Genomic DNA, 20672 nt, shown 5'->3' on the forward strand with positions numbered 1-20672 from the left:
GACTTTTAGAGAGAGAGAGGGGATCAACCTATTGGTGCATGCTTGCCATTCTTTCTAATTCTTCCTTTCTTTTCTTTTTAGTTTTCTTTCTAAGTGTCTGCTTATTCGTCACGATTCTCTCTTCGAGATTACTATTCCTATCTTCGTGATTTTTTCCCCCCTTCCGTGCATGGCAAGGGTCTTTTATATAATGCCTGTCGTGACCGGTTTGTACTATTTTAGCCTTTAACTACCTTTGTCTAGTCTGGGTGTCCTTATCAACCACCTACTGGTTTGTCAGTCGCTCAGCCATCACCACTTACCTGTGTTGGCTGTGCCATCAGACAAGAAGGACTATTTTGTTTGTTTATTTGCCGTGGCACTCTTATCTTCCATGGTGTGGGTGCTCTCTTTCTCCTTATTCCTCATGGCATGCACCTAGTGATTCCAACTTATCTTTACTTCTTTTGGGCGGTATGTCATCCCTGCAGGACATGTCCCTCAAAAGAGCCTAAGTAGGAACCCCAAAATAGGTTTTCCCCTCTCCCTACCGCCAGACCATGCCCTCTTACCTTTGATCCATAACCTTACCACGTCCTGTATTGGCTGGGTACAGGTTGGTGATGTTTGGGCTTTGCGCGTGCTTCACTTTTGTGGGTGTCCAAAATCTTACTGCTGGTCCATGTGTTAGCTGTGGTCTAGAGGCTCGTCTGCGTAACCTGCTGTCCATCCTTGACCTCTTATGGCGTGAGCTATTTTCTGATTTCCTATTCTTTTGTGGCTTGCTCCCTTTAAGGGCTGGGCTTCATTTGATTGTGGGCTTTTCCTTCTTAAGCCCACTCTTTTGCTCCTTTCTGCAGTCTTACTACCATTTCTTGCTGCACTACTCTGCCATTCTTGCTGTGATGTCATTTGACCCAAGCTTGCAAAGCTTCTTTGGGCTTGTTGTTTATTCTTCCCTCAATGACTTAGTATGATCATTGGACTTTTTTATTACCTTGCTTGCGGGCTCCTGTGTCCCATCTATTTCCTTTTGGGCATCTTTGGCCTATTTACTTTCCTTGGGCATCCTTGACCCTTTCTAATTCTGTGTTCCCATGGGCTTTTACTAACTCCTTTGGGTTTCCCTGACCCAATTACTTTATCCTTCGTCCTTAGGACTCATGAGCCTGCCATCAACCCCTTACTTTCTTTGTTTGCATTACTTCAGGCTTGCTGTGGCCTATTCTCACTTTTCTACATCACATACTACCCATGGGTTTGCTACTTCTCTCTCTCCAGGCTCCTTTAAGCGTATTTACTTATTTTATGGGCCTATGATCCATTATTCCTGCCACTTGAACTTAATGGTTTTTCTATCCGCTTACTAACTCTATTCTACCCATGTTGCTAGGCTTCTTCCTTCTACTGGGCTTCCCAAAATGAGCATCAACAGGTGTCTAATACCAAAATAAAAAATTAGCTTTTGTCTATGTGACAATACACTAAAATTTTATTTTGGCCGTTTGACATGTCATCAATTTTCATCCAAGATATAACAATAGGGACTAAATGACACTACACTAAAAGGTTAGGGATCAAATTGACACAATTAAAAGGTTAGGGACCAAATTAAAATACGTTGTAAAAGATAGGGACCAAATATATAGTTTACCCAAAAAATTCCCCCCCTCCCTCCCCAATATTTTCCCCCTTTAACTATTGAAAAAAGTGTTTTGAAAATTGTCCTTTTAAAGTTTAGGGATGAAAAGTGAAATTCATGAGACTTTAGGGATGGAAACAATATTTTAGCCTATTTATATATATAATAATATGTGAAACTGAGAGAAACTTAAATTAGAATTCCAAATTAGAGTTCTAATTTTGCGTCATGTATCATAAATTATTTATTTTTGAAGAGTTTTATTTCTTAATTTTAAAATCAAATGTGGGACCACTTCATAAATATTCATCCAAGTGAGTTATTAAGTACAAAAACCAAATAGTCTAGAATAAATGAATCATAAAAAAAAATGTGCTTCACAATAATTAAAAAAAAAACGGACAATTTATATTTTATACTTAATAATATCCTTATGAAATTTTTTAAAGAGTTAACAAAATACAAAAATGAGTATCAATAGTATTTAAATTATATATATAGGAATTATATTATGCATCTTATTGTATATCTTTAAGTGTATCTATGCATATATATGAGGTTACAAGCTAGTTTACTATAAATCAAATCTCTTTTCATGCAAATTTGATTAGTGAGACTCTCTATTATTGGTTAAAATTCATGTGAGTTTATTGAGAAATTAGATCTTAATGTTTGGTAATTTTCATGAGAAACTAGTTTTATAAATTATGAGAGTTTAATGTAGATTTTTTGACTAACTAGGATTTTATTGAATGGAAATATCTTATATTTTGTGACTCCACACGTAAACAAGTACACTCTAACTAGGATTTTATTGAATGGAAATATCTTATATTTTGTGACTCCACACGTAAACAAGTACACTCTAACTAGGATTTTATTAAATGGAAATATCTTATAATGGAAATATCTTATATTTTGTGACTCCACACGTAAACAAGTACACCCTAACTAGGATTTTATTGAATGGAAATATCTTATATTTTGTGACTCCACACGTAAACAAGTACACTTGCGTGTCTGTAAATATTGAATTTCAACCATAAAGGAAAAAATATCACAAAAGGATAATACTAATATAAATAATAATATGAAACTTAAATATATGCCCATTATAAAAAAATTCAAAATCAAACAAAACTACAAATAAATCTATTTCAAAGTCAACACGAGTATAAATTATTTCAATACTTCAAAGCTATCACTCAAAATAATGAAGGCACTTCAGTAACCATATTCTCTTTTGACCTTCTTGCAACAACCCCATCAGGGTGGTTTTTTTTTTTTTCATATAAATATGCTGTGGTGAAAATTTCTTCAAGCTTAAGCCACAAAATTTTATGCCATTTATATTTAAATAAATTTATTCTATAAGTTCATAATAAAAACCGTGTAATGCATGGGTCTTCATGTAGTACATATATATAATCGATTAATTATATTATAGTTGTAATCTCAAAACGATAAACTGGAGCCACAATATTTCATTTCCTTAGCAAAATTGAAAGGGACCTCGGTACTATATTGATAACTTGCACTTGTATTGTTGCAACATAACCAAGTTTTTAGGGTTGCTAATGCTAAAGTTTTCTAGTAGATGCAACCCACCACATTTTGTTCATCGACTAATCAAAGGACTTATTAAGGCCCCAAACATGAGGTACATGGCTTAACACTATATCATGTCTAGCATTTCACTTCAAGCCGTTGGACAAATGAGTCTTCACATTATGGCTTACTTAGTTTAGGTGCAAGAAAAGAAACAAGCCTGGGCTTAAACCTAAGAATGAAATGACCTAACAAGTGAAGCATCACACATGGGTAGCTTAACCCACGCTTATGCATTGCACTAGGATTGTGCAAAAAATTGATGCATCGAATGTATTGACTGAAACCACATTAATTTGACATGTTTAGGCATTTTTGTTGTTGTTGTGTGGTGAAGTTTATTTATTTATAATTGATTTTGGTTTTTGGTGAGGATGTGGCCATGTGGGGTTTAAAAATGCTAGACCAAACCGCATTGAAATCGACTGACATGTATTAAGCACAACATGACACTTACAGCATGTAACTTGGTGGTTAAAGCCTTATTTTTTCAAGACCTTGTGTCACTTTGACATCTCCGTCATTAAGGGCACGTTTGGTATGAGAAAAGAAAGAATTGGGAAAAACTGAATTGATTGAATTAATTTAGCTTGTGCCTTTATATACATCATCAAGTTCAGTTAGGAACCAAAAACAGAGTGCTGAGCTAAGCTAACAAACCAGAATAACAAACTAACAACTTCTCTCACGTGTAAACTAACCATCCTACTCACGTGTGAATACTAATGAAAGAAAATAATACTAAACTACAAGTTGTATACAGTCAATGATATAAACACAGCTACTAAGCTACAAGAGCTTTAGATATTGCTTCTTGAACCTCTGCTATACGTGTTGAGTCTTGCTTCTTCTGCTCTAAGTGCTTGCCTTGATCTTGATACTCCCCCTCAAGATGGATTGTAGGTTGATAAATGTTGATGAGTCCCATCTTGGATAAAAGCTCTGAAAACTGTTTATGACTCAAAGCCTTAGTGAGCAAATCTGCTAATTGGGATTGAGTTCTAACATGAATAAGCTCGATAACTTTCTCCAACACTTTATTCCTCACAACATGACAGTCAATTTCTATATGCTTCGTTCGTTCATGGAAAACAAGATTGGAACCTATGTGGAGAGTTGCCTAGCTGTCATAGAACAACAATGCTTCTCTATTGTGATTAACCTGAAGATCCTTTAACAAATAAAGAATCCAAACTATCTCACAAGTTGAAACAACCATTGCCCGATACTCTGCCTCTACTGATGATCTAGAGACAGTGGACTGTTTCTTTGATTTCCAAGAAACTAATGAATCTCCAATGAATATACAATATCCAGTAACAGACCTTCTGGTATCTGGACAGGAAGCCCAGTCAGAATTTGTAAAACCTTTCACATGCAACTCTGAATTTGCTGAGAAGAAATACCTTTACCAGGTTCATTCTTCAAGTACTGCAAAACCTTAAGTGCTGCCTCAAGGTGTGGTTTTCTTGGTTTAGCCATAAATTGGCTTAGTTTGTGGACTGCAAAAGTGAGGTCAGGCCTAGTGATGCTTAGGTACAGCAACCTTCCCACCAATCTTCTATACTGCCCTGGATCATCAAGTAATAACCCCTCATGTTTGCTGAGTTTTAAATTTTGATCCATAGGAATTTTTACAGGTTTGCACCCAAGAAGCCCTGCATCCTCCAAAATCTCAAGAGCATACTTCCTTTGACACAAGGAGATGCCTTTTTCTGTCCTAGCTACTTCCAAACCAAGAAAATATCTCAATGCACCCAAATCCTTCAACTGGAATTTCTGATTCAACATCACCTTAAATTGATCAACTTGATCCTTATCATTGCTTGCTATGAGAATATCATCAACATATACTAACAAGGCAATGAATGAATCTCCTTGTTGCCTAGTGAAGAGTGAGTAGTCAGCCTTAGATTGAGTGAACCTAAGTTGAATCAATGTGCTTGAGAACTTAGAAAACCATTGTCTTGAGGCCTGTTTAAGTCCATAGAGTGACTTATTTAATCTGCATACAAGTTGTTCTCCATGCTCCCCCTTGCTGTGAAAACCAGGTGGAAGGGCCATGTATACTTCTTCATGCAAGTCACCATGAAGAAAAACATTATTTACATCAAGTTGGCTAAGAAACCATCCTTTCACAACAGTCACTGCAAGCACACACTTCACAGAAACCATTTTGGCAACAGGGCTGAAGGTTTCAAGGTAGTCTAAGCCCTCATTTTGAGTAAATCCCTTTGCAACCAACCTAGCTTTATATCTCTCAATAGCCCCATCAGCCTTATACTTAATCCTATAAATCCATTTGCATCCTATAGGATGTTTATCATCAGGCAAAGGAGTGACAGTCCAAGTATTATTGGCTTCCAAGGCAGCAATTTCAGCATCCATGGCATCTTGCCATTTAGGGTCAGTTACAGCTTGTGAAAAATACTTAGGTTCTGTGTTGGTACAAATTGAGCAACAAAAGGACTTGTAGGTAGGAGATAAAGTGGCATAAGAGAGATAAGAAGAAAGAGGATGGGAAGTGCCTGAGTGGGACTGATTGGAGATGGATGTTGATGAAACTTGGTTACAATGATAAGCCTTAAGATAAGATGGAGGTTTGGGCACCCTACTAGACCTTCTAGGAGCATCAGTTGCACAACTGGAGTAACATAAACAGCATGATCAAGAACATCAGTAGCAACATGATCAAAAACATCAGGAAATGCTTGATCATCTATGCCAAGATCATGATGAATCTGAACAATGGAATCAACATTGACAGATGATATAGGATCAAGAAAATCATGAGGAATGGAAGGAATGCTAGGCAAAGGAATTAAAGCAGATGAAGGAAGAGAAGTGTGTGAAGCAAAAGGAAAAACCTTCTCATGAAAGATGACATCCCTAGAGATGAAAATAGAGTGAGATTGAAGATCAAGCAGCTTGTAACCTTTGATATTGAAAGGGTAGCCTAAGAAGATTGGCTTCCTAGCTCTAGGGGTGAACTTATGCTTATGTGGAGTGACATTAGTAGCAAAGCAAAGGCATCCAAAGGTCCTGAGGTGAGAATAAGAAGGAATTTGATTGAAAAGCACCTCATATGGAGACTTATTTTGTAGAAAAGGGGTAGGAAGTCTATTGATCAAATAGACAACTGTGAGGATGCAATCACCCCAGAAAACAAGAGGAATGTTGGACTGAATTTGCAAAGCCCTATCTGTTGCCAGAATGTGCTGATGTTTCCTCTCCACAACTGAATTCTGTTGTGGAGTGTAAACACAACTTTGTTAATGAATAATGCCTTTAGAGGTGTAAAAGTCAAACATGTTAAACTCTAAAGCATTATCGGTTCTAATGGACTTAATTGGGGTTTGAAATTGAGTATGTACCATATTGTAAAATGAAACAATCAAAGGCCTAACTTCGGTTTTAGCTTTCATGAGGAAAACCCAAGTAGCTCTTGATGCATCATCTACAATTGTAAGAAAATATTTATTCCTAGCAGTAGTAGGAACGGAAAATGGCCCCCAAACATCCATGTGAACAAGATCAAATGAATGAACAGCTCTTTTATTATCAAAAGGAAAGGGTAGTCTCTTTTGCTTTGCCAAAGGACATACAATGCAGTCTTTGGTACAACAATTTTGCAAGAAAGGAAAAAGATGACCTAAAGCATGAACTTTCATATTAGATGGATGTCCTAATCTAGAATGCCATAGAGAATACAAGCTGGCATGAGAAACAGAAGAAGAAAAAGCAGTGAAAGAACTGGACTTATTCTTGAGAAGAAAATCATAAAGAGACTTGGAAACTTTAGAAAGGCTAGATCCTTGTAACAGATAGAGTCCATTTTCCATTTTGCCCATTCCAATTGTGTTCCAACAGGTAAGGGCCTGTATAAAACAATAATTGGACAGAAATACAAGACAAAGGGGTTGAGAATGAGTCAAGGCACTAACAGATATCAAGTTAAAGGAAAAAGAAGGCACATAAAGGACATTTGTTAGGGTAATATGAGAGGAAAGCTTAATTGTACCAACATGAGTCACAAGAGCAGCCTCCCCATTAGGCAATTCAACCACAGTATGTGAAATTGCAGTAAAAGAAGTCAATAAATGCATTGAACAAACTATGTGATCTGTAGCACCAGTATCTATAACCCAAGTTTCAACACCAAAAGCCTTTCTATTCACAACCTTAGCAGAAAAAACTGAATGTGGTGAACAAGAAACAGTACCTGCAACTGCATTGGATGGCAAAGAAATGGCATTAACCTTGTGAGGTTCTTGAACTGTTGAAGTTTGGTGAACTCCAATCAAGGACAGAAGTTGGTGCTACTGATCAGAAGTAAATGTAGGTGCTTGAGCAGTGACAACATGATTATACTCAGTATTTGGAGCCAAGCAATGTCCTTGAAACTGATTTGCAGTAGGATTATGATCAGTATTTGATGCCAAGTAATGGCCCTGGAACTGATTTGCAACAGCTGAAACTTGATGAGCCATCATATTCCTATTCTTAAATTTGTAACCTGGTGGAAAACCATGGAGTTTGTAACATTTTTCCACAATATGTCCCAATTTTCCACAGTGAGTGCATAAAGGTCTCTCTTTTCCTTTTGGATTTGTGCTTGAGCTCTTGGCAGCCAAAATAGTAGACTCAACTCTAACAGAATTGGTAACAGATCTTTGCATTTCCTCTTGGATGAACAAAGAATGAGCCTTGTTAACCAAAGGCAGTGGATCCATGAGCAAAATTTGTGTTCTGACTTGAGAGAACACATCATTGACTCCCATGAGAAACTTCATTGTGGCTTCTTTGATTTGAAGATCCTTCAACCTCTGATTAACATTGCACACGCACTTACCACAGGTGCATTGAGGAAATGGACTAAGATTCTGAAGCTGATCCCACAAGACTTTAAGTTGAGTGAAGTAATCAGTGAGTGATTGTTCTCCCTGATGAATCTCAGCAATTTACTTCTGGATGTTGAAAACCTTGGTCCCATTTCCTTGACTGAATGTGTCTCGAAGCTCAGTCCAAATCTCAAAAGCAGTATCTCTGTAAATGATACTACCCTGAAGTTTTGGTGATACTGAGTTGATGATCCAAGTACCAACTATATTATCAGCACGAATCCATGCTTGAACAGCTGTTGGTGAATTCATGAGTGGAGAAGAAATGGTTATAGAACCATCTATAAAACCAAGCTTATTTTTACCAATCAAAGATTTTCTCACTGATCTTGCCCAAGCAGAATAATTTTCTTCTCCAACCAGAGGCTGAGAAGTGAGAACAACCCTTGGATTTTCTCCTGGATGTAAGAGCAGGGGATCATTGAGATTATATGAGTTTTGCGAAGAAGATGAAGATTCAATGGTGGAAGTATTAGCTGTTGCGTCAGCCATTAAAGCAAAAAGAAAAGCTTGAGAAGATTTTAAGAAAGCTTGAGAAAGCTTGGAGAAAAGCAACAATGGTGGACGATGAAAGAGGATGAAAGAGAAATTCCCAAATCTGTAAAACCCTAGAATTTCAAGCTTTCCAGGAGCTCTGATACCATATGAGAAAAGAAAGAATTGGGAAAAACTGAATTGATTGAATTAATTTAGCTTGTGCCTTTATATACATCATCAAGTTCAGCTAGGAACGAAAAACAGAGTGCTGAGCTAAGCTAACAAACCAAAATAACAAACTAACAACTTCTCTCACGTGTAAACTAACCATCCTACTCACGTGTGAATACTAATAAAAGAAAATAATACTAAACTACAAGTCGTATACAGTCAATGATATAAACACAGCTACTAAGCTACAAGAGCTTCAGATATTGCTTCTTGAACCTCTGCTATACGTGTTGAGTCTTGCTTCTTCTGCTCTAAGTGCTTGCTCTGCTCTAAGTGCTTGCCTTGATCTTGATATTTGGTACACTGTAATGATTATTACATTGGAACAGGAATAAGTATTATAAGGAATACATTAAGTTGGAATGTAATAAGTATTACTATTCATTAGTTTGGTGACCATTTAGGAATATAATTTTGAACATGCATCCACAATTTAGTAGAGTATAAAAAGAATGTGTAATTAAATAATTTTTAAGTCAAATTTCCTAAAATACACTTGTAGGGTGTGGGTTTGAGCGCTCCTTCTGTTGGAGGAAAGGTCTCAAGCCCGACTAGCCCAATACAATGAATTTTTAGAGAGTGGGCTTAAGAACTAGGTGTTAGTCTGAACCACAATCACTGGACATGGTTAGGTGCGTACGGACCAATAAGGAAATGGGTTCGAGCATGAAATGTTGTCCCCGGGTGTTTCGTCCGAGGAGCTTGGTATTCTGCTTCTTCCACTTTCAGTACTAGGTTACCGTCGCTTTCAAGACCATGCAGACTGTTGCAGTTTTCTCATTTTTCTCTCTTTCAGCCCCTTTTTTTCGAACCCCCATTCTTGGGGGGTCTCTCCCATTATATATTTCTTTCCAGTCGATCTTGACCCTCCATCTGTTGATTGTGTAGGCCATTACTCAAGTGTTCGTCTTATCAGCTACTTTCCCAAACCCTCTGTGAGTTGCGGCAACCAAGGTTACACTGTTCAGGGGTCCTTTCATCATTAATGCGGCTAGGACGTTAGTTAGGCGCATTAAATGCGGAGGTGACAACTTTTCCTTGAACTGCTCCTACACTATACCCCTGTGTGCGTCCTATTGTACTTGTCCTTTCTTCGGAGAACGCTCTGGGAGGCTGCCTTTGATGGCGTGCTGTTCTTTCCTACTGGAGTCTGGAATGCTGAGGACAGAATCGTCCTTGGCAACATCTCTAGGCCATTTGGATTTTCATCGTATGTCCTCGGACATTTCTCTCCTCGGTGCGGGCTTTGGGCCCAGCACAAAGTGGGCTGGGGTCGCCAAGTTCTCTGGCCCCACAATAGCCCCTCAAAATCCTGCTGTTCGGATCCTCGGACGGAGAGGAAGGTTTTGGTAGCATCAGGCTTCTATCATGGCTTGTCAAGTCCTGTCCTTCACTAATACTAAAGTCTTTTTGTATGCCCGAGACACGTTCCTGGCGCCTCGGTATATGAAGCATGTCTTCAATGAATGCTGGCGGCTCCGTGCTCCCCACATTCAATGGTGCGATGGTGATTTTGACGGTTGAGACTTCATCACCTTTATGGGTGGGAAAACCCACACATTTATTTTTAATGGGAGGTATAAATTCCCATTTGAACAGACTTGTCTCTTTACCTTTGCACTTAAGAGTTCTTGCGCATATGTCCTGAGTTCAGTCAAACTTCCAGCCAAACTCAAGTTTCTTTCCAACATAAAAAGCCTGTCCGAGGAGCTTTTCCTCATTTCTGTAAGTTTTCTTCGCTCTTCAACTTGTGCTTTCCCTCTTCTAAGTTTATCTTTCTCTTGCTCCTCTCCTTTTTTCGTCATCCCCTGAGTCTCTTTGGCAGTTTCTAGGGATGGGTAAATTAAAAAAGTTGGTTGAGACCGAAGAGGCGATGGAAAAATTCATCGCCGATTATAGGATACCCCCCAATGTGGGTCTGAGGTACTGTGAGGAAGGGGAGTGGCACTTTAGGAGAAAAACAGGTGAGGTGGTAATCCCCATACTTGCCTTTATAGAGGGGGGGGGTGTGAGAATCCCCATGGGGCTAGTGATGAGGGATTATCTTAGGCACTTCCGACTAGCCCCCACCTAGTATGCTGCTAACGTGTTTAGGGTCTTGGGTTGTGTGGATGCCTTAAACTAGAAAATGGGGCTAAGGTTAACCCACCATGACGTAAACTAGTGCTATAACCTCCAACTCTTGAAAGGCAAGTCCTACTATTTGAAGACGAGGGATGATAAGGTTCGGCTTATTCAGTGCCTCCCCAAGTCCAGCAAATGGTTAAACAAGGATTTCCTCATCGTGTTTGGGGAGTGGCACGATGGCCTTCCTTGCCCCACGGTGGAGGGGGAGCCAGGTGGGGTATCTAGAGTGGGAGAGGGATGACCCCCTTTTTTTTTTGCCATCACGTCGTGCACGGTTTGGTTACTGATATGAACATGCCTTCTTTTTGCAAAACCGCACGTCCTTCAGCGGCACTTCCACCTGATCAACAAGGAAGATTTAGAAACTATTCTCATGGTGGCGATTTTTGTAAACGAGGCGGACAACCAAGTCAGGGCCACTCACAAGATCTTGGGGTACGATCCCATCCAGAGGTCATTCGCTGATCCGAAGTACGTGATCAGAGCTAACAATCCCTGGCTTCAAAGAATCATTGTAGTTGAGCACGGGTTTCTGATTCCCGAAGGGTCTCCTGTTCCGGAGGGCATCCCGTTGGCCGGCTTTTCTTAATCCCACCAAGCAGCGGAAGCCAAGAGTGATTCAGGTTTGCCCGAAGAAGGATTCAATGCGTTTGACCAGGTTAGTTTGTCCGCGGATCCCGTTGGTGACTTGGGTGACCTCGACCTTTCCGAGGTGGATTTCTTGTTAGCAGGGACATCCTCTCAGGCGGAGATGGGTCTTAAAAGGAAACCCCAGACAAGCCTGTTCGACCTTATTGAGGGCCAGCCGGGGAAGGAGGCACCAGGAAAGTCGCAATCCGAACCTCCCCTTCCTCCGCCATAGCCTCAACTTGTTCAAACCAGGTCTTCCCCTGCTCGTTTGTGGACACTATCTCCCTGGCCCAAACACCCTGCTTCCCCCCAATCGACTCTACCTCCTCGGCCTGAGCCCACCGACTCAAAGAGGAAAAGGAGTTCTAAGGGCAAAGAGTTGATGGATGAGGGGAAGTCTCACACGCCTCAAGAGGAGGGTGAAGCCCCACGGGCTCAAAAGTAGCTAAAGATTGGGCCTCAAGGCTAAGGCAAAGAGATTGATGCTCAATCTACGCCCGAGGCTTGGCTTCCTGCCCCAATGCTCCACGGGGAGCCATTAATGGAAAATGCCTCCCTAAGGGACTTTTGAGGCGGCGATGGTGCTTACATGGTCGATACGTTGGAGAGGACCCTGCTCCTTCCCACTGACATGAAAGAGCTGAAGAATACGAGGACGCAGGAGGTCTTCCTCAGCATGAAGAGGTACTTGGCCATGGTAAGACTTCTGATACTTGTGACTCCGTTGATTTTTGCTCTTCAATTTCCCATTCACAGTGTGTTTATTTCGATTGGCAGGCTGTCCAGGCCACTTATAGGCTGGAGGATGAGGTTAAGGAGCAGAGCAGGTCCTTGGAGACAGAACGTAATAAGCGCCTGGACGCTGCTCGTACCCTTAAGAACTTCGAGGCCGACCTCATTAAGGCCAGGGAGGATCAGAAGGAGATGACCAGGCAGAGGGACAACGCTGAAGCAGGCCTGTCTGGTGCCCAAAAGCAGGCCGAGACCTAGACAAAGTGCCTACTTGAAGCTGAAGATCAGCTGGGGATTGCTAAGGAGCAGATTGTTGATCTCAAGAAGAGGATAGCTGAGGCGAATCAGGCCAAAAACGTTGCGGAATGGGCTAGGGACAAAGCTCTAAGGGCCAAGACGGAGGCTGAATTTGCCAGGACGGAGGCCAAGACCTCCAGGGGCAAAGCCGAGGAGGAGGCCTATGACTCGGGGGTGGCTGACACCCAGGCCATCCTCAAGGCTCAAATCCTTGGGGTATGTCGGCTTTACTGCTCCCAGGTCTGGAATAAAGCCCTCAAAGAAGCTGGGGTGGAGGATCTGTGGAAGGCAGAGAAGGTATACCATCCTTCGGCCATCCGCGAGACGAATCCCGAGACGGTGAGAGCCCTAGAGGAGACTGAGGCTGCTCTGACTGTGTCCACTACTAACGAGCCAGCCGAGGGGAGCGAGCTCCCTAAGGTGACTGATACAAGTGGGAGCTTCAACCTCGAAGCGCCCCAGGAGGCTGCCGGATCTATAGTCGGCGCTCAAGACTCTTATACCGAGGAGCCACCTCTCTTGGTTCAGCCCCTTCAGTCCATTTCCCCTGCTGATGTCACTCAGGGCCCCGAGGCCAATGCTGCCTAGCTTCCCAAGGAAGGGGATGTTTCCCAGGGTCCCGAGGCCAATCTTGTCCAGCTTCCCAAGGAAGGGACCAAAATGAAGTCGAAGAAGTAGAGATTCCGGCCAACCTTTATATTGGTTTTCTTTTTAGTTTAGTTTTTAGTTAATTTGCTTCTGTTTTAAGAACCTTGGGATTCGTTTGTAACTGAATTCTTGACTATGTATATGAAATTCCTTTCTTCTTTTCTCTTTTGAATCGTGTTTTTATTGCCCTTACCGATGTTGCTATTACTGTAAATCTCGTGGCTTGTGAATTAATTACCCTAACGGGTGTGAATGGTTGTGCACATAATATATTTGAAGTTAAATCCCTAAATACTGTCTTACCGGCATTAGGGGGACACTTAGTTTGCGTCTACCTATATTTCTAGGGGGCTAAGTGTATGATCTGGGGTGCCGAGCGTGTTATTAGGTCATATCCACAACTTTTGCGAATTTTGAAGTAGCGAGTCCGAGGACCATGCGAGACCTTAAAGTGACTAGTTTCCCCATAGGCTTGAGTTTGAGGACCATGCAAGACCTTGGTTCTGTCTAGCACTTAGATTTTCTTGGAATGACTAGTTTCCCCATAGGCTTGAGTCTGAGGACCATGCAAGACCTTGGTTCTGTCTAGCACTTAGATTTTCTTGGAGTGATTAGTTTCCCCATAGGCTTGAGTCTGAGGACCATGCAAGACCTTGGTTCTGTCTAGCACTTAGATTTTCTTGGAGTGACTAGTTTCCCCATAGGCTTGAGTCCGAGGACCATGCAAGACCTTGGTTCTATTTAGCACTTAGATTTTCTTGGAGTGACTAGTTTCCCCACAGGCTTGAGTCCAAGGACCATGCAAAACCTTGGTTCTGTCTAGCACTTAGATTTTCTTGGAGTGACTAGTTTCCCTATAGGTTTGAGTCCGAGGACCATGCAAGACCTTGGTTCTGTCTAGCACTTATATTATTGCCAGAATGCGAGACATGTAATCAAGATGGACTTAAAATCTGAACTAGACAAACGCTTTTATTAATAGTAATACCTTCTCAGGTTATTTACATTCCATGGACGGGGTGCAGCTTTTTCATCTAAGTCTTCTAGGTAGTACGCTTCTATCCCCGCGATCGAAGTAATTCGGTATGGCCCTTCCCAGTTGGGTCCAAGCTTTCCCCATGATGGATTTTTGGCAGCACCCACAATTTTCCTCAGCACTAAGTCCCCTGGTGCTAGCAGTCTAAGCTTTACGTTGGCATCATATCCCTATTTGAGCTTCTGATGGTAATAGGCCAATTGGACGATTGCCTTTTCTCTTCGTTCGTCGATCAGGTCTAGGCTCCTCTCTAGTAGTTCATCGTTACCATCCGAGGTGAATGAACTCGTCCTTAGCGTTGGGAAGTTTGCCTCTAGAGGGATAACGGCCTCGGCCCCATAGGTCATGGTAAAAGGCGTCTCCCCTGTCGACCGCCGTGGTGTAGTCCGATAGGTCCATAGGACGTGTGGCAGCTCCTCCACCCATCTTCCTTTAGCATCATCCAGTCTCTTCTTAAGTCCGTTGGCTATGACCTTGTTAACAGCCTCGGCTTGCCCGTTTCCCTGAGGATAGGCTGGAGTTGAGTACCTGTTAGTGATCCCTAACTCGCAGCAGTATCTTCTGAAGGCCTTGCTGTCAAACTGGAGTCCATTGTCTGAGATGAGGGTGCAAGGGACTCTGAATCATGTGACAATGTTTCTCCAGATGAATTTCTTAGCATCCACGTCTCTGATGTTGGCTAGAGGCTCGGCTTCGACCCACTTGGTGAAGTAATTTGTGCCGACCAGTAGGTATCTCTTATTTCCTGTTGCCTTTGGGAAGGGTCCTACAATATCCAGGCCCCACTGGGCGAAAGGCCACGGACTGGACAAAGGGTTAAGGGCCCTGCCAGGTTGATGAATATTCGGGGCGAACCTTTGGCACTGGTCGCACTTTTTAACATACTCCAGAGCTTCCTTCTGCATCCCCGACCACCAGTATCCCTGGGTAATGGCTCGGTGTGACAAAGATCTTCCTCCTGTGTGACTCCCGCAGATGCCTTTGTGCAGCTCTTCAAGCAGCAGTTCTGATGTCTCAGGGTGGACGCACAGTAAGTATGGTTCGGAATATGAGCGTTTGTACAATTTCTGGTCCTCAGACAACCAGAACCGAGGAGCTTTTCTTCGTATTTTCTCTGCCTCCGACTTTTCCTCAAGCAAGATGTCATCTTTGAGGAACTTCACAATAGGGTTTATCCAGCTAGGGCCCATTCTGACCTTATGAACATGGACCATGCCTTTGATTACATTCGCTCTGTCCAGGTACTCGACGAGAATAATTCATGGCAGATCCCCTACCGAGGAGGTGGCAAGTGTGGCCAGTGAATCTGCATGAGTGTTTCCACTTCTGGGGACATGCGACAAGTTGAAAAAGTTGAAGCCCGGCTGTAAGCATTTGACCCAGCTTAAGTACTCTTGCATCCTTGCATCTCTGGCCTCAAATTCTCCCTTTACCTGGTCTACTACCAGCCTCGAGTCCGAGAACATCTCCACTGTCTTTCCTCCCATTTTCTGTACCATGGCAAATCCTTGTAGCAGGGTCTCATACTCGGCTTCGTTGTTCGTGGCTAAGAACCCATGTCTCAGGGACTTCTCTATGATGGCTTCCTCAGGAGATATTAGGACTAGCCCCACTCCAGATCCTCTTTGATTTGCTGCGCCATCAACGTACACCTTCCAGCATGGGGGTCCTGATGTAGAGATCACTCCAACCGGTTTTCCATCCATGTTCTGCTCCTCTGCCACTATTTCTACTGGGGGTTCAGCAAATTCGGCTACTAAGTCAGCCAAGACTTGGCCCTTGATAGAGGTCCAAGGCATGTATTTGATGTCAAAAGCTCTCAGAATTGTGCTCCATATGGCAATCCTTTTAATGTATTAAGCGGTTCGCAGCACAGACTTCAAGGGTAGTTGGGTTAGAACAACCACTATGTGGGCTTGGAAATAATGGGGAAGCTTTCGCGTGGCGTGGACCACAGCCAGTATGGCTTTCTCCAGCTGTAGGTATCTGACCTCAGCTTCATGTAGCGACTTACTCACGTAATAAACCGGCTTTTGGACGCCATTGTCGTCCCGTATTAGCACTAAGCTTACGGCGTGGGGGGCTACAACAATGTATGCATACAGAACTTCATCGGCCTTGGGACTAGACATGATAGGTGGCCGGGATAGGTAATCCTTGAGTTGCTGGAAGGCCACCACACAGTCCTCAGACCAGTTAAACCCCTTCCACTTGTTAATCAAGAGATAGAACGGTCTGCATCTATTCGTCGATCTGGAAATGAATCGATTGAGGGCTGCGATCATCCCGGTAAGCTTTTGGACCTCCTTTGCGTTTTGTGGCGGTTTCAGGTCGTTGATGGTCTTGATCTGGTCAGGGTTGACCTCGATTCCCCTATGAGTAACCATGTAGCTTAAAAACTTTCCTGACCCCACGCCAAAGGAGCACTTGGAAGCGTTTAGGCGCAGCTTATGTTTCCTTAAGACGCCAAAGGTGTCGCCGAGGTCCCTTAAATGCTCGGACACCACTCTACTCTTCACCACCATGTCATCGACGTAGATTTCAATGTTCTTGCCCAGCTGTGGTTCGAACATTCTTGTTATCATCCTTTGATAAGTGGATCCCGCATTCTTTAGGCCAAATGGCATTACCTTGTATTGGTAATTTCCGATTGGTGTCACGAAGGCCGTTTTCTCCTGATCCCCCAGTGCTAGTGGTATTTGGTGATAGCCTTGAAAGGCGTCTAAGAAACTCATCCGAGGATGGCCTGCTGTCGTATTCACTTGTTGGTCTATCCGAGGCATTGGGAACGGGTCCTTAGGGCACGCCTTATTTAGGTCTGTGAAGTCCACGCAAACCCACCATTTCCCACTTTTCTTTTTGACCACCACCGTGTTGGCCAGCCATTCGGGGTAAAAGACTTCTTTGATAGCCCCTACACGCTTAAGCTTCGCCACTTCGTCTCTAATCGTATCGACATGCTCTTTTGACGGGCGACGGGGTGGTTGCTTCTTGGGAATGATGGCCGGGTTGACATTGAGGTAATGGCAGATGAAGGTTGGGTCGATCCCGGGGGTGTCGCAGGCATCCCATGCAAATACGTCAATATTCCTTTTAAGGAACTCAATCAGCTTCTCCTTTTCCTGAAGGGGCAGCTGGGCCCCTACTCGGAAGAACTTCTCAGGGTCGTCGTTAATAATCACCTTTTCCAGGTCTTCGCATTTCGCCTCCCCGGTAGTTGTGTCAGGGGGCAAAACCGAGGTCTTTAGTTGCTATAAATTCTCCTCAGCGGAGGCTGAGGACTCCGTGTCGAGCTGATGTGAGACGGTCACTACCACGCATTGCCCCGCCGTGGGTTGGCAACCACGGATTTCAAGAACTTGGTCTCCTGACGGGAATTTCACCTTCTGGTGTAACGAGGATGCAACAGCTCCTAAGGAATGAAGCCAGAGCCTACCGACAATGGTTGTATAGGGAGAGTAGGTGTTCACCACGATGAAGTTCACTTCCACTATTTTCGGGCCGGTTTGGATGGGCAATCTGATCATGCCCATCGGAGTGACAAGCTTTCCATCGAAGCTCATCAGAGGGGAGTTGTAGGGCGTCAAATCTTCTGGTTTTAACCCCAACCTCTTGTATAGGTCGGGGTACATAACCTCAGCCGCGCTACCGCCATCCACCATCATTCTTTTCACATCGTAGTCCCCGAATCGGAGGGTGATTAGCAACGCGTCGTCGTGGGGTTGGATGGTCCCGATCTTATTTTCCTCTGAAAAACTTAAAATGGGACGAAAGCTCATTCTGGTCCTCTTCGGCCCTGGTTGGGACTCCTCTGCAGACAGTTGAGCCACTGATAACACTTGTGCAGGGCGCGTGCCTGTTCTCCCTGGCGCGACCATGATGACGTTGATCGTTCTTGTGGGTGGCCTCAGGGCAGCATCCCTCCTGGCCTTTTGAGGGCCTTGATGACTACTGGAATGATGTAGAAGGTGCTTCAGCCTTCCTTCCCGGACTAGCTGGTCCAAGTGGTTCCAGAGGTTCTTGCAGTTCTTCGTAGTGTGGCCATGGTCTTGGTGGTATTGGCAATAAAGGTTCTGATCGCGCTTCGAGGGTTCTCTCGCCATCTTATTCGGCCACCTAAAGTACGGCTCGTTCTTGATTTTCTCCAAAACCCGATGTACTGGTTCTCGGAATACGGCGTTGACAGATTGTGCATTGGCTATTCCAGGTCGCCCTATAAAGTCCCTACTCGGGCGGTTGCTACTATACCGGTCCGACTTGAAGTCCCTCATCTCCTGAGGGATAACCTTCTCTTTTCCTTTTCCCTATAACTGGTCTTCCTCCACTCGCTTGTACTTGTCGATCCGATCTATCAGTTGACGCATACTGGTGGCGGGCTTGCTAGTCAGAGACTTCCGCAAGCCATGATCGGCTGGGAGACTATTTTTGAAAGTGATAATGGCGACGTCGTCAAAGTTGTCTTCTATTTCATTATACGTCTCCGAATATCTGTCTGAGTAGGCCTTTAAGGTTTCTCCATCATGTATGGATAACGACAACAAAGCACTCAAAGGCTGAGGGGCTCTGCGGTTCGTAACGAAGCGGGAGCCAAAAGCTTGGGTCAGCTGCCTATACGAGTTGATGGAGTTCGTCTTCAGATCATTAAACCATCTCATCGCCACTGGTCCCAAGCTGGATGGGAAAACCTTGCACATCAGCGCCTCGTTCCTAGAATGGACAGCCATCCTTTGGTTGAACTGGCTCACATGCTCCACCGGGTCTGTTCTACCGTTGTAAATGGCGAAGGTTGGCTGCTGGAACTGTCGAGGAAGTACGGCCCCTTCTATGTGATGCGTGAAAGGCGACTTGGAGAGCTGATCTAGTGCCTTGCTCATGGCGTCATTTCCCAAGCCCCTGGAAGATGGGCTTCTGCGCCTACGCCTCCGGTAGTGTTCTTCTTTGTGGGAGAAGGTCTCACTTGGGGGAGTCCTCGATCTTCGTCTATAGTCGTCATCACTTTCATCGTCGGAGGGCGTGTCAAGTCTAGAACGAGATTGCCTTTGCTGTGCATGGTGCAGCTTTCTTTTCAAATCGTCTATCTCTTGCCGCATGGACTGCCTATTGTTCTGTTTCTGAGACATATGGCTCCTAACTTCCTCCTGTTACGGGGCCCAGTTGTTATTTCGTCTCTGAAACACGTGGCTGCCTGCGCGAGAGTGGCTCCTGCTGGTTTGGGTGGTATTTATGCTTCCCTCTCGAAAAATTTCCATTCTCTTCGTTTCGGTCGTGCTTGGGGTTGGGGAAGTTACCCTGTTGCTGGGATTTGCTGGTTCGAGCTGATGGGGGCCTGCTTGATGAGGGCCTGATCCTACCATGCCGGATCATTGTCCTTACTAACACACAAGTTCTTCTCACAGACGACACCAATTGTAGGGTATGGGTTTGAGCGCTCCTTCTGTTGGAGGAAAGGTCTCAGGCCCCACTAGCCCAATACAATGAATTTTTAGAGAATGGGCTTAAGAACTAGGTGTTAGTCTGAACCACAATCACTGGACATGGTTAGGTGCGTACGGACCAATAAGGAAATGGGTTCGAGTGTGAAATGTTGTCCCCGGGTGTTTCATCCGAGGAGCTTGGTATTTTGCTTCTTCCACTTTCAATACTAGGTTACCTTCGCTTTCCATGCAGACTGTTGCAGTTTTCTCATTTTTCTCTCTTTTAGCCCCTTTTTTTCGATCCCCCATTCTTGGGGGGTTTCTCCCATTATATATTTCTTTCCAGTCGATCTTGACCCTCCATCTGTTGATTGTGCAGGCCATTACTCAAGTGTTCATCCCATCAGCCACCTTCCCAAACCCTCTGTGAGTTACGGCAACCAATGCTACACTGTTCAGGGGTCCTTTTATCATTAATGCGGCTAGGACGTTAGTTGGGTGCATTAAATACGGAGGTGATAGCTTTTCCTTGAATTGCTCCTACACCATATCCCCGTGTGCGTCCTACTATACTCGTCCTTTCTTCGGGGAATGCTCTGGGAGGCTGCCTTTGATGGCGTGCCGTTCTTTCCTACTGGAGTCTGGAATGCCGAGGACAAAATCGTCCTCGGCAACATCTCTAGTCCATTTGGATTTTCATCGTATGTCTTCGGACGTTTCTCTCCTCGGCGTGGGCCTTGGGCCCAGCACAAAGTGGGCCGGGGTCGCCAAGTTCTCTGGCCCCACAACACTTATTTTAGGGCGTTCAAAATGGAGCTAATAATTAAAAACAAGGAAAATTTATTTTCTTTCCTTTTGAAGATGTGGTAACTAATGGCTTTTTAGGAAATTTAAAAAAAAGGTTATTACATAAGGTGAAAGAATAAATATTCAGTACTTTTGATAATGAA

Source organism: Quercus robur, chromosome 3 (assembly GCF_932294415.1).
Source record: "Quercus robur chromosome 3, dhQueRobu3.1, whole genome shotgun sequence".
In the NCBI taxonomy this organism is placed as follows: domain Eukaryota; kingdom Viridiplantae; phylum Streptophyta; class Magnoliopsida; order Fagales; family Fagaceae; genus Quercus; species Quercus robur.